Source organism: Spinacia oleracea, chromosome 4 (genome assembly GCF_020520425.1).
Source record: "Spinacia oleracea cultivar Varoflay chromosome 4, BTI_SOV_V1, whole genome shotgun sequence".
NCBI classification, from domain to species: Eukaryota; Viridiplantae; Streptophyta; class Magnoliopsida; order Caryophyllales; family Amaranthaceae; genus Spinacia; species Spinacia oleracea.
Window position 1 is genome coordinate 88,702,402 of NC_079490.1, and position 9,230 is coordinate 88,711,631.

Genomic DNA, 9,230 nt, shown 5'->3' on the forward strand with positions numbered 1-9,230 from the left:
ACTTGTTGAGGTAGGTGGTGAACCCTTCTTGACTGCTCTGTCTGAGTACTTCCAACTCTCGTAGAGTGGTTTGAAGTTCGATGTTAGGCTTGTACTGGCTCATGAATGCTTGAGCGACACCTTCCCAAGTATTGGTGTCTTTGTCTTTGAGAGAGTAGAACCACCTTTGGCAGACTGGCTCTAGTGATATGGGGAAGACGACGGGGAAGAGTTCCGGATCGACTCCTTTGATGGTCTTCACATCTTGATAGTTTCGAAGATGGTACTTGGGATTGTAACTTGACTTGAACTTGGGAATGTCATTGGCGGAGAACTCTTCAGGCAAGCTCACCTTTCCCTTGAATTCTGCATTGGTTGAGGTATCAAAGTAGTGCTCATTGTTGGCGATCTTGTTCACCATGCCCTCAATTTTTCTTGTTATGTTTGCCTTGGAATGCTCAGTTTCGACTGCTCTTATGCGGGTATCGACCTCTTCTAACATGGTAGTGATTTTGGCCACGGCCGCCATGAGTTCATGTAGCTTCTCAACTGTTGCCATTGTTGCTTGAAATTGACGGAGATGCAAGGACTAGTGGAGCTTGACCCAACCTTTCCCTTTGTTGCCGAAGCCAAAGTGTTTCTTGAAGCCTAGACACATTGACGCGCACTGAGGATTTGAACAAATGAAAAAGACACGACTCATGACCACTCAAGACATAGACAATGGACACATGACATGATTTTAAAACTTGGACTTCCCGACACATGATATGATATGCATGCAATGAATGAGACCTAGAATTGACTCTAAGTTCCACTCCGAAGATTCGGGATTTTGGACTTTGTATTTGCATTCGGGATTTGCGACCCGTTGGAAATATTTGAGAGGAGCCTTCATTCTTTTGTGGAAGTTGACTCCTTGTACTAGAACTTGGAATGTCGAAAAAGGACATTTCGACCTATTGGAAATTGAACAATTTTAGGGGAATTTCAACCCATTTTGGAAATTGGACTTGTATTTGGAGATTGAATTTTGTATTATTTCAAGGGAATTTCAACCCGTTGGATTTCGAAGTATTTTTAGGGGAGTTTCAACCCGATTAAAAGGGAATTGATCTTGTATTATTTCAAGGGAATTTCAACCCGTCAATATTTTAGGGGAATTTCAACCCATTGGATTTGGAATATTCCGAGGGAATTTCAACCCGAGAATAGAATGCGGAATTTGAATTTGTACTATTTCAGGGGATTTTCAACCCATTGGAAAATTGAACTTGTATTATTTCAGGGGATTTTTAACCCGTTTTGGATTTCGAAGTATTTTAGGGGAATTTCAACCCATGGGAAAGGTTTCGAATTTTGAGGTTTGTATTATTTTAGGGGATTTTCAACCCATTGGAGAATTGGAATTTGTATTATTTCAAGGGAGTTTCAACCCATTGGAAATGTTTTGAATTTTGTACTGGGGAGAAATGGAAAGCAAGGATTTTTTTGTAGCTTGAAGATGAATTTGAAATTTGAATTTGATTCGAAGTTTGAACTTTGAAATGGAAAAGACGCACTTTTGTATATAGAGCTTGAGGCTTTGTATCTTGAAAACTCCGGCATTACGCCGCCATGGAGTTGAGGGATTGAATTTGGAAATTTGAAAGTCCGGCCTTATGCCGCCGCGGACTTGGAATGTTGAAATGTTTGAAAATGAAATTTTGAATTTGAAATTGAATGAGGAAAATTTGGCATCACGCCGTCATGGATTTGAAATTGGAAGCTTCGAATATAGGACTTGAGATTGAATTTAGAACTTCGAACTTGAGATTTGGAATGGAAAAGTCGTCATTACGACGGCATGAATTTGGAACTTGAAACTTTGAGTATAGGACTTGAAGTTTGAAAGATTGATTTGGAAAATTTGGCATTACGCCGGTTATCAGTTTTGACATTAGAACTTGAGGTTTTGGGACTTGGAATGGGCGACTTGAGTTTGAGGTTTGAAGACTTGATTGTTTGAAATAGGATATCCGGCATGACGCTGTTGGATTTGAGTTTTGAACTTGAAATTTTGACTAGAAAATCCGGCATTATGACGCCGTTGGATTTGAGTTTTGAACTTGAAACTCGAAATTTGGACTAGAAAATCAGGCATTATGACGCCGTTGGATTGAATTTTGAACTTGAAACTAGAAATTTGAACTAGAAAATCCGGCATTATGGCGCCGTTGGATTTGGACTTCAAAATTGAGGTTTTGAACTAGAAAATTTGGATTTGAACTTGAAACTCGAAATTTGGACTAAAGAATCCGGCATTATGACGCCGTTGGATTTGGACTTGAAAATTGAGGTTTTGGACTAGAAAATTTGGATTGAACTTGAAACTGGAAATTTGGACTAGAAAATCCGGCATTATGACGCCGTTGGATTTGGACTTTGACTTGGAAACTTGAGGTTTTTGAAAATAGAAAATCCGGCATTATAACGCCGTTGGATTGCATTTTGAACTTGAAAGTTGGAATTTGGGACTAAAAAATCCGGCATTATGATGCTGTTGGATTGAACTTTGAATTTGGCATTTGGAATTTGGACTCGAAAATCCGGCATTATGACGCCGTTGGATTGAATTTAGATTTTGGCATTTGTGCGTGAGGCGTGTTTGAGGGTTTTGAATCAAATGGAGTGGCACTCCTAAAGGACCCTAAAAAACGGCGACTTAGATGCATGAGGTTTGAATTATGCTCCTAGGGGTTTGGTTTCCTAGTTGGAGGCTAATTGGTTTTGGCAAGCTAGAACTCGAGGTTAGCCATTCACGCGTGCAAAGACGCCCACACAATGCACAAGTAGCACGTTGTCACACTAATCATGAATATGAATGCGACATACGAAGTTCTCAACCTAAGGTCGGTCTAAGTTTTGTATGATGCAAGTGGTCGGCTTAAGGTGTCAAAAGGTACTCGACTAAGAGACAGATCCGGCGACAACTTGCACATCCATCTAAGGGACGTGTGTGTCGGCAGACAGCCTCCATACTTGACATCGGGAATGTCAAGCAAATGCCAAGTTTCGGTAGGCGCCAAAATGGTCACACACTTTGGTCGGGAACCGTATAGAGAGTCACCATTTCGTTGCCCCCGGGGCTAGCCCGAATGTAGAACACATCCGTTTGGCAAAGGTAGAAATTCATTTTGCCCAAATATGGTTTTCGAAAAATGCATGAAATTCCTAGAAATTGAAATTGAAATCGTACTTGAATTTGTATTTGTAAAGCTTGTTTTTCGACATTCGTTCTCGAGGTTTGCGAGCGTCCTTCCAGATTCAAAAATAGACTAACTCCCAACACGACAAGTTGAGCAAAAGTGGGCGACGAGCCACTGTGAGCCACTGTCCTGGATGCAGGTAGTGGCGTTGGGAGTAGGTGGATGCGCCTGGCGCCAATGCTGGCATCCAGTACTTAAGCAGATCAGTGGCTTGCTGCTCGAAATCTGCTCGCATTTTCGAAATTGAAATTAGAAATTCCCCAGTTGAGTCACCAGAATTGTAGGGGGTGTTTTTGTCCTCCTACAAGGGGGGCGGTTTTTTTTGGAAAACCATTGAATTTTTGTACCTCGAAGGAGTCGCCACCAAACATTGTTTAAAGTCTCGCTTGGAAAGACCGCAAGTGACTCTATTTTGGATAAGGCTTTGAATCCTCGAAACGGATGGGTGAGATCCGGGCACGGGAACGAGATGCTTATTCCGCGAGCTTTAGAAATATTCAAGTACGTGACATAGCATTTTCGAAAATATACCCTAGATTAGACTATGTGGGTTTGAATTTTAGAGCAAATAGAATCTCTACTTTGTATGGTCGTCACTTTGCTTTAAAGGTTAAATTAAAGGAACCTAAGGCCGGTTTGTCCAAGAAATTATCTTTGTTAAGCGTGAGGTAACCTTGTATTTTGTTGTATTTAGTATGTGCGGTGATGAAAGCAATAAAGCAAGTAAAGCAACATCATAATAGTAAATAAGTGCGGAATTAAGAAATACAAGACCCCCTAGAGATGGACTAGGGAGTAGGTCCACATTGCCTAGAAGGACTAGGCAAGTAAAGATGCGGAATTGAAAGTGCGGAATTGAAATGCGTTATTGAAAGTGCGGAATTGAAAGGTGCGGAATTGAAATTGCGGAATTGAAAGGTGCATAATTGAAATTGCAATATTGAAAGGTGCATAATTGGAATTGCAATATTGAAAGGTGCATAATTGAAAGTGCGATATTGAAATTTGTACTTGGGCACATGAGATTCGAACGCCAAGCGGCTCCTTAAAAATAAGTGCGCCCGACACGAATTCAAAGCCAAAAATCTCAACTTAGGAGAGGTTGCTCAACCCAAGTATCCTAGACTTTGTATATTGAACTTGAACTTGAAAGCTTGAATATTGAAATATTGAACTTGAAATAATTGAACTTGAACTTGAAATATTGAAACATTAAACTTGAAATATTTGAACTTGAGAGACTTGAATTCAAAGATCGGGCCTTTTAATATTGAAAAGGTTAGATCTTTGATGTGCTCTTACTTTGAAAGGATCCTAGTTTAGGGAAGTAGTCATGAGCAACCCTAAACATTGTGGGATCTTGAAATTTGAAAACTTGAACTTGTATATTGAAAATGGAGTTTTGAATCTCAAAAGACTAAACCTTTGAAAGTTAAAAAGGTGTCATCTTTGATTACTCCATGCTTGCAAGCAACTTAATTTGAACATCCTTGAATCTTGAAAGTTTGCATTTTTGTATTTTGAATAGTTTGGATTTTGAAAAGATGTATGATTGTTGCAAGTGACATTTTTAGTAATAAAAATGCCAACTTGCTAATCATTTTGAAATCAAAGAAACATGATTGAATATGTTGGGATTCGGAATTACCTATTTAGGTTTAGGCAAGAATTCCTTTTAGAGCTCCCAATTGCTTAGAACTTGAAATTTGTATGTGTTTTTGAAAGGTTTTTGATTTGTATTTTGAGGCGTAATTTTGGTATTACGACGTTGTATTTGCAATCTGCATGCCTCCCCTAATGCTGAAAATGAGGGAGTTTTTATAGGAAAAATGGGTGCAAGACGCCAGCACATGCCAGCGCAGCACGCCAAAGCAGCGCAGGGCGCTGGTGACGTGGCAGTGAATGCCGCCAAATCAAGGACGCGGGCTCCGTCCTTGATTCGTCTTGTAGTGCTGTACCTTCGTACGAATAGTACGAGGCTTGGAGTTTTGTGTTTGCTTGGAGGTTAAGACTCTATTTTCGTCTAAAAACAAGCCTTTCTCAGGTTTTGAAATTCGGTTTTACGGGACGAGGCTCGGCTTGCTCGGTTTTGTGGGTCGGCGCCCGAATTTGACTTGCCTTATATGATTTTGAGTGGAAAAGGATTAGTAAAACCAATGGGATGGTCTACTAGATGAGATTGTACTTGGATTTTGAAATTGATTTTTTGAAGATTGTATTTTGTACCGAGTTCCGGGAGGGAAACGGCCTCGGGGATTGGATTTTGGATTTTTTATTTTGGAGATGTTCATAGAAATTTGGGATTTCCGCACGGAGTTTCTCCAACCGCCTAGTAAGGATAATGGTATCGTCATCATCCCAGAGGGGAGACACAAATTAGGTGTCTACACATATCAATATCGCACCTTTCAATAAGGCATTTCAATATCGCACCTATTTTATACCGTATTTCAATATTGCACCTTTCAATATCGCATTTCAATGTCGCACCTTTATTCTTGCAATTTCAATTCCGCATTCTTCACTCACCTTATTTTTAGGTCATGTGGTTTTGTACGCACTTTCAATAATTCATTTACTTATTGTGATGATGCTTTACTGGTTTATTGCTTTCATCACCTCACATGCTAAATTTAACAATATACAAAAGGTCACATCACGCTTAACGAAGATAATTCTTGGACAAACCGGCCTTAGGTTCCTTTAACTAAATTTAAAGCAAAGTGATCACATACAAGTAGCAATTTCCATGTCCTAAATACATGTTCAAACCAACCTAGTGTCATGATTAGGGTTATCCGAAAATAATTCTTGTCTTGCATTCGAACGTATTTCTAAAGCTTGCAAAATAAGCATCTCGTTCCCTTGCTCGGATATCACCCATCCGTTGCTAAGATTCAATGCCTTATCCACAAAGAGTCAACTTTGGTCTTTCCAAACCGGACCCTTAAAAATTGTTTGGTGGCGACTCTTTCGAAATTCAAAATCTTCCAAAACACCGTAGGGAGAAAAAGCGTGCAAAGCGACTCTGGTGGGGAATACTAATTTTTTTTTCGATTATACGAGAAAAATTTGAGCAACTTGCCATTGTCACGGTCAATTTCTGGATGGCAGCAGTAGCGCCGGGCGCAGGCCCTTGCGCCAGGCGCTGTTGCCTGCATTCAGCACAATGGCTTTCCAGTGTTTGGTTGGCCATGCTGCCCAAGTTTTCGAATGGGAGTTCCGTTCAGATTTTGAATTTCGAAGAGCGCTCCCAAACCTTGAGAACGAATGCCGAAAAACGAGCTTTTCAAATTCAATTTTCGAGTACAATTTTCAATTTCTAGGCATGACATATATGTTTTCGAAAACCATATTTGTGCAAAACGAATTTCTACCTTGCCCAATACGACTGTGTTCTACTTCGGGTTAGCCCCGGGGGCAACGAAATGGTGATTCTCCATACGGTTCCTGACCAAAGTGTATGACCATTTCCGCGCCTACCGAAACTTGACATTTGCTTGACATTCCTGATGTCAAGTATGGAGGTTGTCCTTCAACGAACACCTCCCCCTTGAGGAGGTGAAACATTTGTTTCCAGATCCACCTCTTAGTCAAGCACCCTTTCGACACCCAAAGCCGACCACTTACATTATTCAAAACTTAGACCGACCTTAGGTTGAGAACTTCGCATGTCACATTCATATTCATGCTAGTGTGACAACGTGCTATATGTGCATTGTATGGGCGTCTTTGCATGCGTGAATGGCTAACCTCGAGTTTTAGCTTTTCCAAAACCATTAGCCTCCGACTAGGGATCCTAACCCCTAGGAGCATCATTCAAACCTCTTGCATCTAAAATTGCCGATTTAGGGTCTTTTAGGAGCGCCACTCCACTTGATTCAAAACCCCTAAACACGCCTCACGCGCAAATGCCAAATTCAAACCCAATCCGACGACGTCATAATGCTGGACTTTCAAGTCCAATTTCCAAATTCAAATCCCAATCCAACGGCGTCATAATGCCGGATTTTCAAGTCCAATTTCCAAATTTCAAATTCAAATTCCAATCCAACAGCGTCATAATGTCGGATTTTCCAATTTCAAATTCAAAATTCAATCCAACGACATCATAATGCCGGATCTTCAAGTTCTAATTTCTAAATCCAACAGCGGCATAATCCCGGATTCCTATTTCAAATCATTCAAACCTCAAATTCCATATTCAAAACCTCAAGTTTAAATTTCCAAACTCATAACGGCATAATGCCGAATTTTCCATTCAACCTTTCAAAACTCAAGCTTGAATCTCCAAATCCGTGTTCTTTAATTCAATCTTTCAAGTTTCAAATTCTATGTTCAAAACCTCAAGTTCTTCCAAATCCATAAGGGCATAATGCCGAATTTTCAATTTAATCTTTCAAATCTCCAAATTCTATGTTCAAGGCCTCAAATTTCCAAGTCCATGGCGGCGTAATGCTGGATTTTCAAGCCCAAAATTCCAACACCTTCAAAACTTCAAATTCAAAGCCCCATCTTCTACACAAAACTCCAATAAAGGTATTTTCCGTCGTTGAAAGAATACACCTCAATCAAACAAAATTTATAAACTCCTAACTAACCGGGTATTGACTATAGCGGCAAGCATAGGGATCGTCCCAAGAGAATGAATATGTTTGACTTTTCAATCTAATGCGTTCAAAAGCTAATTCGAATGGAAAATGATTTTGTGTATTAATCTAATGAAAGCAAGAAAAGCACGAAATACGAACAAGTAAAGAAATTCTAGAGATTTCGGGAATTGGCAATGGAAATTGAATTATGAGAAGGACAAAGGTCAAAACACAATGATTATGCAAGGACTTGATACATAGGGGAAAAGAAACTAATGACGTGCTCGCCACCTCTCGGATAGAACACGCTAAGCCTCTAATCAAGGAAAAGCTCTCGCATAATCCTAAAACTAGACGACTCGCATATGAGACCTACTTTTCACATGCATCATAGAGATTCACAATGTCTTGCCAAACCTAAACAATGCATTCCAATCAATCCTAATCAACTAGCATTTGCAACTACTAATTCATTAGTCATGGAAATCCTAGCATCAACTCAAGTTTAATCACAACATCAATCATGAATTTCCCTATGATTTCCCCAAAATTCATTCCCAAGTCTTCAACCCTAACCTCTAGACTAAGACTACTCAATTAGTATGATTAACATCAAAATTAAACTAAAATTAATCCTTAGCATGAAACTAATTGAATTAAAGAAACTAATTGAATTAACAAAAATTAGAAAATTCAAATAACAAAATTGGGGGAAAAATCAAGAAAATTCAAAATATGAAACTAATTCTAGAATTCAACAATGACGTCAAAGCTTAAACGAAATTGATGAAGCAATTAAAAATTGAAAGAACAAATCAAAGGGAAAAGTAGAATTATACCTTGAATTGTTGAAATTGCATCAAACTTGAAGAACAAAATTGAAGAACAAAACTCAAATGAAAGAGAAAAGAAATCTGAAATTTAGTGCTTGAATTCAACTAGAAATTGAAAGATTAAGCTAAGAAATCCTAATCCTAACCTCTAATCTAATCCCTAATCTAATTCCCTCTCTAGAGTTCTAAGCTAATTCTAAGGAATGAAAATTACGTAAAATCTAAAAAGTTTGAAACAATGCTACGATTTTCTATTTATATTAGCAATCCCGTGTAGCCGTGCAATCGAACAAAGGGTATGTTCTGTCCCACAACTATACATGTTCGGTCGCACAACCATCCTTGTTCGGTCGCATAACAAAACAGAAGCTACTGAATTTTCGTTGGCAGTCTTGTGCGCCCAAGTGCTGTTGTTCGATCGCACATCAGGTCTTGTTCGACCGCAAATCAGGTCTTGTTCGATCGCACAACAAGTCTTGTGCGACCGAACAACCCCATAGCTGCCAGTTCTGTTTGCGTGCATGATGCTGCGCAGTTCTGCCTGTGTTGCGTGTTGCTGCGACTTCTTCTCTTGGTAA